The 14,102-nt window shown below is 42.7% G+C and overlaps 35 non-coding genes across 35 annotated transcripts; all 35 read left to right on the forward strand.

The window, feature by feature from the left end:
• The first annotated feature begins 32 nt into the window (after positions 1–32).
• Positions 33–151, forward strand: LOC145886082 (5S ribosomal RNA). The gene has a single exon (XR_014397666.1). It is a non-coding gene; the product is annotated as a 5S ribosomal RNA (ribosomal RNA).
• A 139-nt stretch (positions 152–290) lies between these two features.
• On the forward strand, positions 291–409 carry LOC145855466 (5S ribosomal RNA). Its single transcript, XR_014376354.1, has one exon. It is a non-coding gene; the product is annotated as a 5S ribosomal RNA (ribosomal RNA).
• Positions 410–548: 139 nt separating this feature from the next.
• Positions 549–667, forward strand: LOC145854176 (5S ribosomal RNA). The gene has a single exon (XR_014375061.1). It is a non-coding gene; the product is annotated as a 5S ribosomal RNA (ribosomal RNA).
• A 399-nt stretch (positions 668–1,066) lies between these two features.
• Positions 1,067–1,185, forward strand: LOC145884564 (5S ribosomal RNA). Its single transcript, XR_014396142.1, has one exon. It is a non-coding gene; the product is annotated as a 5S ribosomal RNA (ribosomal RNA).
• Positions 1,186–1,324: 139 nt separating this feature from the next.
• Positions 1,325–1,443, forward strand: LOC145854177 (5S ribosomal RNA). The gene has a single exon (XR_014375062.1). It is a non-coding gene; the product is annotated as a 5S ribosomal RNA (ribosomal RNA).
• Positions 1,444–1,842: 399 nt separating this feature from the next.
• LOC145854178 (5S ribosomal RNA) lies at positions 1,843–1,961 on the forward strand. The gene has a single exon (XR_014375063.1). It is a non-coding gene; the product is annotated as a 5S ribosomal RNA (ribosomal RNA).
• A 409-nt stretch (positions 1,962–2,370) lies between these two features.
• LOC145882225 (5S ribosomal RNA) lies at positions 2,371–2,489 on the forward strand. Its single transcript, XR_014393791.1, has one exon. It is a non-coding gene; the product is annotated as a 5S ribosomal RNA (ribosomal RNA).
• Positions 2,490–2,628: 139 nt separating this feature from the next.
• LOC145884508 (5S ribosomal RNA) lies at positions 2,629–2,747 on the forward strand. The gene has a single exon (XR_014396086.1). It is a non-coding gene; the product is annotated as a 5S ribosomal RNA (ribosomal RNA).
• Positions 2,748–3,156: 409 nt separating this feature from the next.
• LOC145885117 (5S ribosomal RNA) lies at positions 3,157–3,275 on the forward strand. Its single transcript, XR_014396697.1, has one exon. It is a non-coding gene; the product is annotated as a 5S ribosomal RNA (ribosomal RNA).
• Positions 3,276–3,684: 409 nt separating this feature from the next.
• Positions 3,685–3,803, forward strand: LOC145886083 (5S ribosomal RNA). Its single transcript, XR_014397667.1, has one exon. It is a non-coding gene; the product is annotated as a 5S ribosomal RNA (ribosomal RNA).
• Positions 3,804–3,942: 139 nt separating this feature from the next.
• LOC145851001 (5S ribosomal RNA) lies at positions 3,943–4,061 on the forward strand. The gene has a single exon (XR_014372850.1). It is a non-coding gene; the product is annotated as a 5S ribosomal RNA (ribosomal RNA).
• A 139-nt stretch (positions 4,062–4,200) lies between these two features.
• On the forward strand, positions 4,201–4,319 carry LOC145886084 (5S ribosomal RNA). Its single transcript, XR_014397668.1, has one exon. It is a non-coding gene; the product is annotated as a 5S ribosomal RNA (ribosomal RNA).
• Positions 4,320–4,458: 139 nt separating this feature from the next.
• Positions 4,459–4,577, forward strand: LOC145855477 (5S ribosomal RNA). Its single transcript, XR_014376365.1, has one exon. It is a non-coding gene; the product is annotated as a 5S ribosomal RNA (ribosomal RNA).
• Positions 4,578–4,716: 139 nt separating this feature from the next.
• LOC145854179 (5S ribosomal RNA) lies at positions 4,717–4,835 on the forward strand. The gene has a single exon (XR_014375064.1). It is a non-coding gene; the product is annotated as a 5S ribosomal RNA (ribosomal RNA).
• A 399-nt stretch (positions 4,836–5,234) lies between these two features.
• Positions 5,235–5,353, forward strand: LOC145884565 (5S ribosomal RNA). Its single transcript, XR_014396143.1, has one exon. It is a non-coding gene; the product is annotated as a 5S ribosomal RNA (ribosomal RNA).
• A 139-nt stretch (positions 5,354–5,492) lies between these two features.
• Positions 5,493–5,611, forward strand: LOC145854180 (5S ribosomal RNA). Its single transcript, XR_014375065.1, has one exon. It is a non-coding gene; the product is annotated as a 5S ribosomal RNA (ribosomal RNA).
• Positions 5,612–6,010: 399 nt separating this feature from the next.
• LOC145854182 (5S ribosomal RNA) lies at positions 6,011–6,129 on the forward strand. The gene has a single exon (XR_014375067.1). It is a non-coding gene; the product is annotated as a 5S ribosomal RNA (ribosomal RNA).
• Positions 6,130–6,538: 409 nt separating this feature from the next.
• LOC145887588 (5S ribosomal RNA) lies at positions 6,539–6,656 on the forward strand. The gene has a single exon (XR_014399179.1). It is a non-coding gene; the product is annotated as a 5S ribosomal RNA (ribosomal RNA).
• Positions 6,657–6,795: 139 nt separating this feature from the next.
• LOC145884509 (5S ribosomal RNA) lies at positions 6,796–6,914 on the forward strand. The gene has a single exon (XR_014396087.1). It is a non-coding gene; the product is annotated as a 5S ribosomal RNA (ribosomal RNA).
• Positions 6,915–7,323: 409 nt separating this feature from the next.
• Positions 7,324–7,442, forward strand: LOC145885118 (5S ribosomal RNA). Its single transcript, XR_014396698.1, has one exon. It is a non-coding gene; the product is annotated as a 5S ribosomal RNA (ribosomal RNA).
• A 409-nt stretch (positions 7,443–7,851) lies between these two features.
• Positions 7,852–7,970, forward strand: LOC145886085 (5S ribosomal RNA). Its single transcript, XR_014397669.1, has one exon. It is a non-coding gene; the product is annotated as a 5S ribosomal RNA (ribosomal RNA).
• Positions 7,971–8,109: 139 nt separating this feature from the next.
• LOC145851002 (5S ribosomal RNA) lies at positions 8,110–8,228 on the forward strand. The gene has a single exon (XR_014372851.1). It is a non-coding gene; the product is annotated as a 5S ribosomal RNA (ribosomal RNA).
• A 139-nt stretch (positions 8,229–8,367) lies between these two features.
• Positions 8,368–8,486, forward strand: LOC145886086 (5S ribosomal RNA). Its single transcript, XR_014397670.1, has one exon. It is a non-coding gene; the product is annotated as a 5S ribosomal RNA (ribosomal RNA).
• Positions 8,487–8,625: 139 nt separating this feature from the next.
• Positions 8,626–8,744, forward strand: LOC145855488 (5S ribosomal RNA). The gene has a single exon (XR_014376376.1). It is a non-coding gene; the product is annotated as a 5S ribosomal RNA (ribosomal RNA).
• Positions 8,745–8,883: 139 nt separating this feature from the next.
• On the forward strand, positions 8,884–9,002 carry LOC145854183 (5S ribosomal RNA). Its single transcript, XR_014375068.1, has one exon. It is a non-coding gene; the product is annotated as a 5S ribosomal RNA (ribosomal RNA).
• Positions 9,003–9,411: 409 nt separating this feature from the next.
• Positions 9,412–9,530, forward strand: LOC145854184 (5S ribosomal RNA). Its single transcript, XR_014375069.1, has one exon. It is a non-coding gene; the product is annotated as a 5S ribosomal RNA (ribosomal RNA).
• Positions 9,531–9,939: 409 nt separating this feature from the next.
• LOC145854185 (5S ribosomal RNA) lies at positions 9,940–10,058 on the forward strand. The gene has a single exon (XR_014375070.1). It is a non-coding gene; the product is annotated as a 5S ribosomal RNA (ribosomal RNA).
• A 399-nt stretch (positions 10,059–10,457) lies between these two features.
• On the forward strand, positions 10,458–10,576 carry LOC145854186 (5S ribosomal RNA). The gene has a single exon (XR_014375071.1). It is a non-coding gene; the product is annotated as a 5S ribosomal RNA (ribosomal RNA).
• Positions 10,577–10,985: 409 nt separating this feature from the next.
• LOC145854187 (5S ribosomal RNA) lies at positions 10,986–11,104 on the forward strand. Its single transcript, XR_014375072.1, has one exon. It is a non-coding gene; the product is annotated as a 5S ribosomal RNA (ribosomal RNA).
• Positions 11,105–11,243: 139 nt separating this feature from the next.
• On the forward strand, positions 11,244–11,362 carry LOC145854188 (5S ribosomal RNA). Its single transcript, XR_014375073.1, has one exon. It is a non-coding gene; the product is annotated as a 5S ribosomal RNA (ribosomal RNA).
• A 409-nt stretch (positions 11,363–11,771) lies between these two features.
• Positions 11,772–11,890, forward strand: LOC145854189 (5S ribosomal RNA). Its single transcript, XR_014375074.1, has one exon. It is a non-coding gene; the product is annotated as a 5S ribosomal RNA (ribosomal RNA).
• Positions 11,891–12,299: 409 nt separating this feature from the next.
• On the forward strand, positions 12,300–12,418 carry LOC145854190 (5S ribosomal RNA). Its single transcript, XR_014375075.1, has one exon. It is a non-coding gene; the product is annotated as a 5S ribosomal RNA (ribosomal RNA).
• Positions 12,419–12,817: 399 nt separating this feature from the next.
• On the forward strand, positions 12,818–12,936 carry LOC145854191 (5S ribosomal RNA). The gene has a single exon (XR_014375076.1). It is a non-coding gene; the product is annotated as a 5S ribosomal RNA (ribosomal RNA).
• A 409-nt stretch (positions 12,937–13,345) lies between these two features.
• LOC145854193 (5S ribosomal RNA) lies at positions 13,346–13,464 on the forward strand. The gene has a single exon (XR_014375078.1). It is a non-coding gene; the product is annotated as a 5S ribosomal RNA (ribosomal RNA).
• Positions 13,465–13,863: 399 nt separating this feature from the next.
• On the forward strand, positions 13,864–13,982 carry LOC145884020 (5S ribosomal RNA). The gene has a single exon (XR_014395599.1). It is a non-coding gene; the product is annotated as a 5S ribosomal RNA (ribosomal RNA).
• The last annotated feature ends 120 nt before the right edge of the window (positions 13,983–14,102 follow it).

A 14,102-nucleotide genomic window follows, 5' to 3' on the forward strand; every position in this document is an offset into this window, starting at 1 on the left:
ACTATATATGTTGTAGCAAGAGATTGTTTCTCGCTTACGGCCATACCAGCCTGGGTACGCCCGATCTCGTCTGATCTCCGAAGCTAAGCAGGGTCGGGCCTGGTTAGTACTTGGATGGGAGACCGCCTGGGAATACCAGGTGCTGTAAGCATTTTGTCCACGAGGGTGTGCTCTTGCACTATTTCATCAGCAACACTGCCTTGTAGTAAGCATTTAATGATGAATTGACTAAATGTCTGTTTTATCAGACTCACTTTGACTATATATGTTGTAGCAAGAGATTGTTTCTCGCTTACGGCCATACCAGCCTGGGTACGCCCGATCTCATCTGATCTCGGAAGCTAAGCAGGGTCGGGCCTGGTTAGTACTTGGATGGGAGACCGCCTGGGAATACCAGGTGCTGTAAGCATTTTGTCCACGAGGGTGTGCTCTTGCACTATTTCATCAGCAACACTGCCTTGTATTAAGCATTTAATGATGAATTGACTAAATGTCTGTTTTATCAGACTCACTTTGACTATATATGTTGTAGCAAGAGATTGTTTCTCGCTTACGGCCATACCAGCCTGGGTACGCCCGATCTCGTCTGATCTCGGAAGCTAAGCAGGGTCGGGCCTGGTTAGTACTTGGATGGGAGACCGCCTGGGAATACCAGGTGCTGTAAGCATTTTGTCCACGAGGGTGTGCCCCTGCACTATTTCATCAGCAACACTGCCTTGTAGTAAGCATTTAATGATGAATTGACTAAATGCAGCTTCCTGCCTTTTTAATAGGATCAAATTTCCTTGTGTTTTCAATTAGCATCTGCCTTGTATTTATAAGACAAACAAGAATATTGTTGCTGAATGCAGCTTTGTGCTCCTTTGCCCTGTTCAAATGATGAAAGGAAATAAAGTTTGTATTTTATCCAACTACCTGTGCTAAAAAGTGATGGGAACAGTGTTTGTAATTTCTTCTACTTTTTCAGTGACACAAAGTTCAAGCTGCTTATCTAATTGGTGAAAATGCAATGTCTGTTTATCACACTCACTTTGACTATATATGTTGTAGCAAGAGATTGTTTCTCGCTTACGACCATACCAGCCTGGGTACGCCCGATCTCGTCTGATCTCGGAAGCTAAGCAGGGTCGGGCCTGGTTAGTACTTGGATGGGAGACCGCCTGGGAATACCAGGTGCTGTAAGCATTTTGTCCACGAGGGTGTGCTCTTGCACTATTTCATCAGCAACACTGCCTTGTATTAAGCATTTAATGATGAATTGACTAAATGTCTGTTTTATCAGACTCACTTTGACTATATATGTTGTAGCAAGAGATTGTTTCTCGCTTACGGCCATACCAGCCTGGGTACGCCCGATCTCGTCTGATCTCGGAAGCTAAGCAGGGTCGGGCCTGGTTAGTACTTGGATGGGAGACCGCCTGGGAATACCAGGTGCTGTAAGCATTTTGTCCACGAGGGTGTGCCCCTGCACTATTTCATCAGCAACACTGCCTTGTAGTAAGCATTTAATGATGAATTGACTAAATGCAGCTTCCTGCCTTTTTAATAGGATCAAATTTCCTTGTGTTTTCAATTAGCATCTGCCTTGTATTTATAAGACAAACAAGAATATTGTTGCTGAATGCAGCTTTGTGCTCCTTTGCCCTGTTCAAATGATGAAAGGAAATAAAGTTTGTATTTTATCCAACTACCTGTGCTAAAAAGTGATGGGAACAGTGTTTGTAATTTCTTCTACTTTTTCAGTGACACAAAGTTCAAGCTGCTTATCTAATTGGTGAAAATGCAATGTCTGTTTATCACACTCACTTTGACTATATATGTTGTAGCAAGAGATTGTTTCTCGCTTACGGCCATACCAGCCTGGGTACGCCCGATCTCGTCTGATCTCGGAAGCTAAGCAGGGTCGGGCCTGGTTAGTACTTGGATGGGAGACCGCCTGGGAATACCAGGTGCTGTAAGCATTTTGTCCACGAGGGTGTGCCCCTGCACTATTTCATCAGCAACACTGCCTTGTAGTAAGCATTTAATGATGAATTGACTAAATGCAGCTTCCTGCCTTTTTAATAGGATCAAATTTCCTTGTGTTTTCAATTAGCATCTGCCTTGTATTTATAAGACAAACAAGAATATTGTTGCTGAATGCAGCTTGTGTGTGCTTTGTGCTCCTTTGCCCTGTTCAAATGATGAAAGGAAATAAAGTTTGTATTTTATCCAACTACCTGTGCTAAAAAGTGATGGGAACAGTGTTTGTAATTTCTTCTACTTTTTCAGTGACACAAAGTTCAAGCTGCTTATCTAATTGGTGAAAATGCAATGTCTGTTTATCACACTCACTTTGACTATATATATTGTAGCAAGAGATTGTTTCTCGCTTACGGCCATACCAGCCTTGGTACGCCCGATCTCGTCTGATCTCGGAAGCTAAGCAGGGTCGGGCCTGGTTAGTACTTGGATGGGAGACCGCCTGGGAATACCAGGTGCTGTAAGCATTTTGTCCACGAGGGTGTGCTCTTGCACTATTTCATCAGCAACACTGCCTTGTATTAAGCATTTAATGATGAATTGACTAAATGTCTGTTTTATCAGACTCACTTTGACTATATATGTTGTAGCAAGAGATTGTTTCTCGCTTACGGCCATACCAGCCTGGGTACGCCCGATCTCATCTGATCTCGGAAGCTAAGCAGGGTCGGCCCTGGTTAGTACTTGGATGGGAGACCGCCTGGGAATACCAGGTGCTGTAAGCATTTTGTCCACGAGGGTGTGCCCCTGCACTATTTCATCAGCAACACTGCCTTGTAGTAAGCATTTAATGATGAATTGACTAAATGCAGCTTCCTGCCTTTTTAATAGGATCAAATTTCCTTGTGTTTTCAATTAGCATCTGCCTTGTATTTATAAGACAAACAAGAATATTGTTGCTGAATGCAGCTTGTGTGTGCTTTGTGCTCCTTTGCCCTGTTCAAATGATGAAAGGAAATAAAGTTTGTATTTTATCCAACTACCTGTGCTAAAAAGTGATGGGAACAGTGTTTGTAATTTCTTCTACTTTTTCAGTGACACAAAGTTCAAGCTGCTTATCTAATTGGTGAAAATGCAATGTCTGTTTATCACACTCACTTTGACTATATATGTTGTAGCAAGAGATTGTTTCTCGCTTACGGCCATACCAGCCTGGGTACGCCCGATCTCGTCTGATCTCGGAAGCTAAGCAGGGTCGGGCCTGGTTAGTACTTGGATGGGAGACCGCCTGGGAATACCAGGTGCAGTAAGCATTTTGTCCACGAGGGTGTGCCCCTGCACTATTTCATCAGCAACACTGCCTTGTAGTAAGCATTTAATGATGAATTGACTAAATGCAGCTTCCTGCCTTTTTAATAGGATCAAATTTCCTTGTGTTTTCAATTAGCATCTGCCTTGTATTTATAAGACAAACAAGAATATTGTTGCTGAATGCAGCTTGTGTGTGCTTTGTGCTCCTTTGCCCTGTTCAAATGATGAAAGGAAATAAAGTTTGTATTTTATCCAACTACCTGTGGTAAAAAGTGATGGGAACAGTGTTTGTAATTTCTTCTACTTTTTCAGTGACACAAAGTTCAAGCTGCTTATCTAATTGGTGAAAATGCAATGTCTGTTTATCACACTCACTTTGACTATATATGTTGTAGCAAGAGATTGTTTCTCGCTTACGGCCATACCAGCCTGGGTACGCCCGATCTCGTCTGATCTCCGAAGCTAAGCAGGGTCGGGCCTGGTTAGTACTTGGATGGGAGACCGCCTGGGAATACCAGGTGCTGTAAGCATTTTGTCCACGAGGGTGTGCTCTTGCACTATTTCATCAGCAACACTGCCTTGTATTAAGCATTTAATGATGAATTGACTAAATGTCTGTTTTATCAGACTCACTTTGACTATATATGTTGTAGCAAGAGATTGTTTCTCGCTTACGGCCATACCAGCCTGGGTACGCCCGATCTCATCTGATCTCGGAAGCTAAGCAGGGTCGGCCCTGGTTAGTACTTGGATGGGAGACCGCCTGGGAATACCAGGTGCTGGAAGCATTTTGTCCACGAGGGTGTGCTCTTGCACTATTTCATCAGCAACACTGCCTTGTATTAAGCATTTAATGATGAATTGACTAAATGTCTGTTTTATCAGACTCACTTTGACTATATATGTTGTAGCAAGAGATTGTTTCTCGCTTACGGCCATACCAGCCTGGGTACGCCCGATCTCGTCTGATCTCCGAAGCTAAGCAGGGTCGGGCCTGGTTAGTACTTGGATGGGAGACCGCCTGGGAATACCAGGTGCTGTAAGCATTTTGTCCACGAGGGTGTGCTCTTGCACTATTTCATCAGCAACACTGCCTTGTAGTAAGCATTTAATGATGAATTGACTAAATGTCTGTTTTATCAGACTCACTTTGACTATATATGTTGTAGCAAGAGATTGTTTCTCGCTTACGGCCATACCAGCCTGGGTACGCCCGATCTCATCTGATCTCGGAAGCTAAGCAGGGTCGGGCCTGGTTAGTACTTGGATGGGAGACCGCCTGGGAATACCAGGTGCTGTAAGCATTTTGTCCACGAGGGTGTGCTCTTGCACTATTTCATCAGCAACACTGCCTTGTATTAAGCATTTAATGATGAATTGACTAAATGTCTGTTTTATCAGACTCACTTTGACTATATATGTTGTAGCAAGAGATTGTTTCTCGCTTACGGCCATACCAGCCTGGGTACGCCCGATCTCGTCTGATCTCGGAAGCTAAGCAGGGTCGGGCCTGGTTAGTACTTGGATGGGAGACCGCCTGGGAATACCAGGTGCTGTAAGCATTTTGTCCACGAGGGTGTGCCCCTGCACTATTTCATCAGCAACACTGCCTTGTAGTAAGCATTTAATGATGAATTGACTAAATGCAGCTTCCTGCCTTTTTAATAGGATCAAATTTCCTTGTGTTTTCAATTAGCATCTGCCTTGTATTTATAAGACAAACAAGAATATTGTTGCTGAATGCAGCTTTGTGCTCCTTTGCCCTGTTCAAATGATGAAAGGAAATAAAGTTTGTATTTTATCCAACTACCTGTGCTAAAAAGTGATGGGAACAGTGTTTGTAATTTCTTCTACTTTTTCAGTGACACAAAGTTCAAGCTGCTTATCTAATTGGTGAAAATGCAATGTCTGTTTATCACACTCACTTTGACTATATATGTTGTAGCAAGAGATTGTTTCTCGCTTACGACCATACCAGCCTGGGTACGCCCGATCTCGTCTGATCTCGGAAGCTAAGCAGGGTCGGGCCTGGTTAGTACTTGGATGGGAGACCGCCTGGGAATACCAGGTGCTGTAAGCATTTTGTCCACGAGGGTGTGCTCTTGCACTATTTCATCAGCAACACTGCCTTGTATTAAGCATTTAATGATGAATTGACTAAATGTCTGTTTTATCAGACTCACTTTGACTATATATGTTGTAGCAAGAGATTGTTTCTCGCTTACGGCCATACCAGCCTGGGTACGCCCGATCTCGTCTGATCTCGGAAGCTAAGCAGGGTCGGGCCTGGTTAGTACTTGGATGGGAGACCGCCTGGGAATACCAGGTGCTGTAAGCATTTTGTCCACGAGGGTGTGCCCCTGCACTATTTCATCAGCAACACTGCCTTGTAGTAAGCATTTAATGATGAATTGACTAAATGCAGCTTCCTGCCTTTTTAATAGGATCAAATTTCCTTGTGTTTTCAATTAGCATCTGCCTTGTATTTATAAGACAAACAAGAATATTGTTGCTGAATGCAGCTTTGTGCTCCTTTGCCCTGTTCAAATGATGAAAGGAAATAAAGTTTGTATTTTATCCAACTACCTGTGCTAAAAAGTGATGGGAACAGTGTTTGTAATTTCTTCTACTTTTTCAGTGACACAAAGTTCAAGCTGCTTATCTAATTGGTGAAAATGCAATGTCTGTTTATCACACTCACTTTGACTATATATGTTGTAGCAAGAGATTGTTTCTCGCTTACGGCCATACCAGCCTGGGTACGCCCGATCTCGTCTGATCTCGGAAGCTAAGCAGGGTCGGGCCTGGTTAGTACTTGGATGGGAGACCGCCTGGGAATACCAGGTGCTGTAAGCATTTTGTCCACGAGGGTGTGCCCCTGCACTATTTCATCAGCAACACTGCCTTGTAGTAAGCATTTAATGATGAATTGACTAAATGCAGCTTCCTGCCTTTTTAATAGGATCAAATTTCCTTGTGTTTTCAATTAGCATCTGCCTTGTATTTATAAGACAAACAAGAATATTGTTGCTGAATGCAGCTTGTGTGTGCTTTGTGCTCCTTTGCCCTGTTCAAATGATGAAAGGAAATAAAGTTTGTATTTTATCCAACTACCTGTGCTAAAAAGTGATGGGAACAGTGTTTGTAATTTCTTCTACTTTTTCAGTGACACAAAGTTCAAGCTGCTTATCTAATTGGTGAAAATGCAATGTCTGTTTATCACACTCACTTTGACTATATATATTGTAGCAAGAGATTGTTTCTCGCTTACGGCCATACCAGCCTTGGTACGCCCGATCTCGTCTGATCTCGGAAGCTAAGCAGGGTCGGGCCTGGTTAGTACTTGGATGGGAGACCCCTGGGAATACCAGGTGCTGTAAGCATTTTGTCCACGAGGGTGTGCTCTTGCACTATTTCATCAGCAACACTGCCTTGTATTAAGCATTTAATGATGAATTGACTAAATGTCTGTTTTATCAGACTCACTTTGACTATATATGTTGTAGCAAGAGATTGTTTCTCGCTTACGGCCATACCAGCCTGGGTACGCCCGATCTCATCTGATCTCGGAAGCTAAGCAGGGTCGGCCCTGGTTAGTACTTGGATGGGAGACCGCCTGGGAATACCAGGTGCTGTAAGCATTTTGTCCACGAGGGTGTGCCCCTGCACTATTTCATCAGCAACACTGCCTTGTAGTAAGCATTTAATGATGAATTGACTAAATGCAGCTTCCTGCCTTTTTAATAGGATCAAATTTCCTTGTGTTTTCAATTAGCATCTGCCTTGTATTTATAAGACAAACAAGAATATTGTTGCTGAATGCAGCTTGTGTGTGCTTTGTGCTCCTTTGCCCTGTTCAAATGATGAAAGGAAATAAAGTTTGTATTTTATCCAACTACCTGTGCTAAAAAGTGATGGGAACAGTGTTTGTAATTTCTTCTACTTTTTCAGTGACACAAAGTTCAAGCTGCTTATCTAATTGGTGAAAATGCAATGTCTGTTTATCACACTCACTTTGACTATATATGTTGTAGCAAGAGATTGTTTCTCGCTTACGGCCATACCAGCCTGGGTACGCCCGATCTCGTCTGATCTCGGAAGCTAAGCAGGGTCGGGCCTGGTTAGTACTTGGATGGGAGACCGCCTGGGAATACCAGGTGCAGTAAGCATTTTGTCCACGAGGGTGTGCCCCTGCACTATTTCATCAGCAACACTGCCTTGTAGTAAGCATTTAATGATGAATTGACTAAATGCAGCTTCCTGCCTTTTTAATAGGATCAAATTTCCTTGTGTTTTCAATTAGCATCTGCCTTGTATTTATAAGACAAACAAGAATATTGTTGCTGAATGCAGCTTGTGTGTGCTTTGTGCTCCTTTGCCCTGTTCAAATGATGAAAGGAAATAAAGTTTGTATTTTATCCAACTACCTGTGGTAAAAAGTGATGGGAACAGTGTTTGTAATTTCTTCTACTTTTTCAGTGACACAAAGTTCAAGCTGCTTATCTAATTGGTGAAAATGCAATGTCTGTTTATCACACTCACTTTGACTATATATGTTGTAGCAAGAGATTGTTTCTCGCTTACGGCCATACCAGCCTGGGTACGCCCGATCTCGTCTGATCTCCGAAGCTAAGCAGGGTCGGGCCTGGTTAGTACTTGGATGGGAGACCGCCTGGGAATACCAGGTGCTGTAAGCATTTTGTCCACGAGGGTGTGCTCTTGCACTATTTCATCAGCAACACTGCCTTGTATTAAGCATTTAATGATGAATTGACTAAATGTCTGTTTTATCAGACTCACTTTGACTATATATGTTGTAGCAAGAGATTGTTTCTCGCTTACGGCCATACCAGCCTGGGTACGCCCGATCTCATCTGATCTCGGAAGCTAAGCAGGGTCGGCCCTGGTTAGTACTTGGATGGGAGACCGCCTGGGAATACCAGGTGCTGGAAGCATTTTGTCCACGAGGGTGTGCTCTTGCACTATTTCATCAGCAACACTGCCTTGTATTAAGCATTTAATGATGAATTGACTAAATGTCTGTTTTATCAGACTCACTTTGACTATATATGTTGTAGCAAGAGATTGTTTCTCGCTTACGGCCATACCAGCCTGGGTACGCCCGATCTCGTCTGATCTCCGAAGCTAAGCAGGGTCGGGCCTGGTTAGTACTTGGATGGGAGACCGCCTGGGAATACCAGGTGCTGTAAGCATTTTGTCCACGAGGGTGTGCTCTTGCACTATTTCATCAGCAACACTGCCTTGTAGTAAGCATTTAATGATGAATTGACTAAATGTCTGTTTTATCAGACTCACTTTGACTATATATGTTGTAGCAAGAGATTGTTTCTCGCTTACGGCCATACCAGCCTGGGTACGCCCGATCTCATCTGATCTCGGAAGCTAAGCAGGGTCGGGCCTGGTTAGTACTTGGATGGGAGACCGCCTGGGAATACCAGGTGCTGTAAGCATTTTGTCCACGAGGGTGTGCTCTTGCACTATTTCATCAGCAACACTGCCTTGTATTAAGCATTTAATGATGAATTGACTAAATGTCTGTTTTATCAGACTCACTTTGACTATATATGTTGTAGCAAGAGATTGTTTCTCGCTTACGGCCATACCAGCCTGGGTACGCCCGATCTCGTCTGATCTCGGAAGCTAAGCAGGGTCGGGCCTGGTTAGTACTTGGATGGGAGACCGCCTGGGAATACCAGGTGCTGTAAGCATTTTGTCCACGAGGGTGTGCCCCTGCACTATTTCATCAGCAACACTGCCTTGTAGTAAGCATTTAATGATGAATTGACTAAATGCAGCTTCCTGCCTTTTTAATAGGATCAAATTTCCTTGTGTTTTCAATTAGCATCTGCCTTGTATTTATAAGACAAACAAGAATATTGTTGCTGAATGCAGCTTGTGTGTGCTTTGTGCTCCTTTGCCCTGTTCAAATGATGAAAGGAAATAAAGTTTGTATTTTATCCAACTACCTGTGCTAAAAAGTGATGGGAACAGTGTTTGTAATTTCTTCTACTTTTTCAGTGACACAAAGTTCAAGCTGCTTATCTAATTGGTGAAAATGCAATGTCTGTTTATCACACTCACTTTGACTATATATGTTGTAGCAAGAGATTGTTTCTCGCTTACGGCCATACCAGCCTGGGTACGCCCGATCTCGTCTGATCTCGGAAGCTAAGCAGGGTCGGGCCTGGTTAGTACTTGGATGGGAGACCGCCTGGGAATACCAGGTGCTGTAAGCATTTTGTCCACGAGGGTGTGCCCCTGCACTATTTCATCAGCAACACTGCCTTGTAGTAAGCATTTAATGATGAATTGACTAAATGCAGCTTCCTGCCTTTTTAATAGGATCAAATTTCCTTGTGTTTTCAATTAGCATCTGCCTTGTATTTATAAGACAAACAAGAATATTGTTGCTGAATGCAGCTTGTGTGTGCTTTGTGCTCCTTTGCCCTGTTCAAATGATGAAAGGAAATAAAGTTTGTATTTTATCCAACTACCTGTGCTAAAAAGTGATGGGAACAGTGTTTGTAATTTCTTCTACTTTTTCAGTGACACAAAGTTCAAGCTGCTTATCTAATTGGTGAAAATGCAATGTCTGTTTATCACACTCACTTTGACTATATATGTTGTAGCAAGAGATTGTTTCTCGCTTACGGCCATACCAGCCTGGGTACGCCCGATCTCGTCTGATCTCGGAAGCTAAGCAGGGTCGGGCCTGGTTAGTACTTGGATGGGAGACCGCCTGGGAATACCAGGTGCTGTAAGCATTTTGTCCACGAGGGTGTGCCCCTGCACTATTTCATCAGCAACACTGCCTTGTAGTAAGCATTTAATGATGAATTGACTAAATGCAGCTTCCTGCCTTTTTAATAGGATCAAATTTCCTTGTGTTTTCAATTAGCATCTGCCTTGTATTTATAAGACAAACAAGAATATTGTTGCTGAATGCAGCTTTGTGCTCCTTTGCCCTGTTCAAATGATGAAAGGAAATAAAGTTTGTATTTTATCCAACTACCTGTGCTAAAAAGTGATGGGAACAGTGTTTGTAATTTCTTCTACTTTTTCAGTGACACAAAGTTCAAGCTGCTTATCTAATTGGTGAAAATGCAATGTCTGTTTATCACACTCACTTTGACTATATATGTTGTAGCAAGAGATTGTTTCTCGCTTACGGCCATACCAGCCTGGGTACGCCCGATCTCGTCTGATCTCGGAAGCTAAGCAGGGTCGGGCCTGGTTAGTACTTGGATGGGAGACCGCCTGGGAATACCAGGTGCTGTAAGCATTTTGTCCACGAGGGTGTGCCCCTGCACTATTTCATCAGCAACACTGCCTTGTAGTAAGCATTTAATGATGAATTGACTAAATGCAGCTTCCTGCCTTTTTAATAGGATCAAATTTCCTTGTGTTTTCAATTAGCATCTGCCTTGTATTTATAAGACAAACAAGAATATTGTTGCTGAATGCAGCTTGTGTGTGCTTTGTGCTCCTTTGCCCTGTTCAAATGATGAAAGGAAATAAAGTTTGTATTTTATCCAACTACCTGTGCTAAAAAGTGATGGGAACAGTGTTTGTAATTTCTTCTACTTTTTCAGTGACACAAAGTTCAAGCTGCTTATCTAATTGGTGAAAATGCAATGTCTGTTTATCACACTCACTTTGACTATATATGTTGTAGCAAGAGATTGTTTCTCGCTTACGGCCATACCAGCCTGGGTACGCCCGATCTCGTCTGATCTCGGAAGCTAAGCAGGGTCGGGCCTGGTTAGTACTTGGATGGGAGACCGCCTGGGAATACCAGGTGCTGTAAGCATTTTGTCCACGAGGGTGTGCTCTTGCACTATTTCATCAGCAACACTGCCTTGTATTAAGCATTTAATGATGAATTGACTAAATGTCTGTTTTATCAGACTCACTTTGACTATATATGTTGTAGCAAGAGATTGTTTCTCGCTTACGGCCATACCAGCCTGGGTACGCCCGATCTCGTCTGATCTCGGAAGCTAAGCAGGGTCGGGCCTGGTTAGTACTTGGATGGGAGACCGCCTGGGAATACCAGGTGCTGTAAGCATTTTGTCCACGAGGGTGTGCCCCTGCACTATTTCATCAGCAACACTGCCTTGTAGTAAGCATTTAATGATGAATTGACTAAATGCAGCTTCCTGCCTTTTTAATAGGATCAAATTTCCTTGTGTTTTCAATTAGCATCTGCCTTGTATTTATAAGACAAACAAGAATATTGTTGCTGAATGCAGCTTGTGTGTGCTTTGTGCTCCTTTGCCCTGTTCAAATGATGAAAGGAAATAAAGTTTGTATTTTATCCAACTACCTGTGCTAAAAAGTGATGGGAACAGTGTTTGTAATTTCTTCTACTTTTTCAGTGACACAAAGTTCAAGCTGCTTATCTAATTGGTGAAAATGCAATGTCTGTTTATCACACTCACTTTGACTATATATGTTGTAGCAAGAGATTGTTTCTCGCTTACGGCCATACCAGCCTGGGTACGCCCGATCTCGTCTGATCTCGGAAGCTAAGCAGGGTCGGGCCTGGTTAGTACTTGGATGGGAGACCGCCTGGGAATACCAGGTGCTGTAAGCATTTTGTCCACGAGGGTGTGCCCCTGCACTATTTCATCAGCAACACTGCCTTGTAGTAAGCATTTAATGATGAATTGACTAAATGCAGCTTCCTGCCTTTTTAATAGGATCAAATTTCCTTGTGTTTTCAATTAGCATCTGCCTTGTATTTATAAGACAAACAAGAATATTGTTGCTGAATGCAGCTTGTGTGTGCTTTGTGCTCCTTTGCCCTGTTCAAATGATGAAAGGAAATAAAGTTTGTATTTTATCCAACTACCTGTGCTAAAAAGTGATGGGAACAGTGTTTGTAATTTCTTCTACTTTTTCAGTGACACAAAGTTCAAGCTGCTTATCTAATTGGTGAAAATGCAATGTCTGTTTATCACACTCACTTTGACTATATATGTTGTAGCAAGAGATTGTTTCTCGCTTACGGCCATACCAGCCTGGGTACGCCCGATCTCGTCTGATCTCGGAAGCTAAGCAGGGTCGGGCCTGGTTAGTACTTGGATGGGAGACCGCCTGGGAATACCAGGTGCTGTAAGCATTTTGTCCACGAGGGTGTGCCCCTGCACTATTTCATCAGCAACACTGCCTTGTAGTAAGCATTTAATGATGAATTGACTAAATGCAGCTTCCTGCCTTTTTAATAGGATCAAATTTCCTTGTGTTTTCAATTAGCATCTGCCTTGTATTTATAAGACAAACAAGAATATTGTTGCTGAATGCAGCTTTGTGCTCCTTTGCCCTGTTCAAATGATGAAAGGAAATAAAGTTTGTATTTTATCCAACTACCTGTGCTAAAAAGTGATGGGAACAGTGTTTGTAATTTCTTCTACTTTTTCAGTGACACAAAGTTCAAGCTGCTTATCTAATTGGTGAAAATGCAATGTCTGTTTATCACACTCACTTTGACTATATATGTTGTAGCAAGAGATTGTTTCTCGCTTACGGCCATACCAGCCTGGGTACGCCCGATCTCGTCTGATCTCGGAAGCTAAGCAGGGTCGGGCCTGGTTAGTACTTGGATGGGAGACCGCCTGGGAATACCAGGTGCTGTAAGCATTTTGTCCACGAGGGTGTGCCCCTGCACTATTTCATCAGCAACACTGCCTTGTAGTAAGCATTTAATGATGAATTGACTAAATGCAGCTTCCTGCCTTTTTAATAGGATCAAATTTCCTTGTGTTTTCAATTAGCATCTGCCTTGTATTTATAAGACAAACAAGAATATTGTTGCTGAATGCAGCTTGTGTGTGCTTTGTGCTCCTTTGCCCTGTTCAAATGATGAAAGGAAATACAGTTTGTATTTTATCCAACTACCTGTGCTAAAAAGTGATGGGAACAGTGTTTGTAATTTCTTCTACTTTTTCAGTGACACAAAGTTCAAGCTGCTTATCTAATTGGTGAAAATGCAATGTCTGTTTATCACACTCACTTTGACTATATATGTTGTAGCAAGAGATTGTTTCTCGCTTACGGCCATACCAGCCTGGGTACGCCCGATCTCGTCTGATCTCGGAAGCTAAGCAGGGTCGGGCCTGGTTAGTACTTGGATGGGAGACCGCCTGGGAATACCAGGTGCTGTAAGCATTTTGTCCACGAGGGTGTGCCCCTGCACTATTTCATCAGCAACACTGCCTTGTAGTAAGCATTTAATGATGAATTGACTAAATGCAGCTTCCTGCCTTTTTAATAGGATCAAATTTCCTTGTGTTTTCAATTAGCATCTGCCTTGTATTTATAAGACAAACAAGAATATTGTTGCTGAATGCAGCTTTGTGCTCCTTTGCCCTGTTCAAATGATGAAAGGAAATAAAGTTTGTATTTTATCCAACTACCTGTGCTAAAAAGTGATGGGAACAGTGTTTGTAATTTCTTCTACTTTTTCAGTGACACAAAGTTCAAGCTGCTTATCTAATTGGTGAAAATGCAATGTCTGTTTATCACACTCACTTTGACTATATATGTTGTAGCAAGAGATTGTTTCTCGCTTACGGCCATACCAGCCTGGGTACGCCCGATCTCGTCTGATCTCGGAAGCTAAGCAGGGTCGGGCCTGGTTAGTACTTGGATGGGAGACCGCCGGGGAATACCAGGTGCTGTAAGCATTTTGTCCACGAGGGTGTGCTCTTGCACTATTTCATCAGCAACACTGCCTTGTATTAAGCATTTAATGATGAATTGACTAAATGTCTGTTTTATCAGACTCACTTTGACTATATATGTTG

The sequence above is a fragment of the Salmo salar genome, chromosome 08, assembly GCF_965601325.2.
Source record: "Salmo salar chromosome 08, fSalSal1, whole genome shotgun sequence".
NCBI lineage: Eukaryota > Metazoa > Chordata > Actinopteri > Salmoniformes > Salmonidae > Salmo > Salmo salar.